Source organism: Pteropus vampyrus, unplaced genomic scaffold (assembly GCF_000151845.1).
Source record: "Pteropus vampyrus isolate Shadow unplaced genomic scaffold, Pvam_2.0 Scaffold10253, whole genome shotgun sequence".
In the NCBI taxonomy this organism is placed as follows: Eukaryota; Metazoa; Chordata; class Mammalia; order Chiroptera; family Pteropodidae; genus Pteropus; species Pteropus vampyrus.
The window spans coordinates 161-950 of record NW_011899034.1 but is presented as its reverse complement, the minus strand read 5'-3'; positions in this window follow the sequence as shown (position 1 = coordinate 950).

Here is a 790-nt window from a genome sequence, read left to right as displayed (position 1 = left end):
GTTTGGAAAAGAATCAAAAGGAACGTTTGATGTTGGATCCAGAGTGCGTCTCTAGGATCAGAAGGGGCCACTGGGAGGCTGGGTCCCTGGTCTCCAAGGGCGGCCCCTGCACAGTGGGTCTGGAGGGGGCCTCGGCACCATGTCTCAGAAGCGTTAGTGTCTACACCACAGTCCCATTTTCTCGAAACACGTTGAGAAGTTCAGGCAGACGTGGGCAAAGTGGGGCCATGAGGGAGTTCATTGCACCATCATCCGGGACAATGACACATGGAAACACAACACACCACAAGGAAAGTTAAGTGTCCCGCAGTCGGAGGCTGGCGGAAATAGAGTTCAGCGCCCACTGTCATTATTAAGAGGGCACAGAAGACCCTTCAGACGACCTGTAGACACACTCATGGCACATATTTTAAAGATGTAAAAAAATATATTTTACAAAAGAATATGCTTTGTAGCGGGATAACTGTTTTGAAATAGAATTTAGAGTTGAAGAATGTATACATCAAAATACGAAGTGTTTTCTCTGGGGGAGAAAGTAAGAGTGGAGGTAATTTCATTTTCTTCTTTTGGCCTGCCTGCACTTTTTCATCTTCTTAAACGAATGTGTTTGACTTTCGCACTAATACACAAAGAGACAGACCTCACCGAGCATTTTCTGCGGTGTTTTGTTTTATTCTGCGGTGAGCAAAGCTCGGCGGATCTGTCGCCGCCTCCTTGCCCGCCCCGTGAGCTCTCATTTCAAATTCGGCCGCAGAGCTCGGGTCCTGCTCAGTTTTGCTCCGCGGAAGCC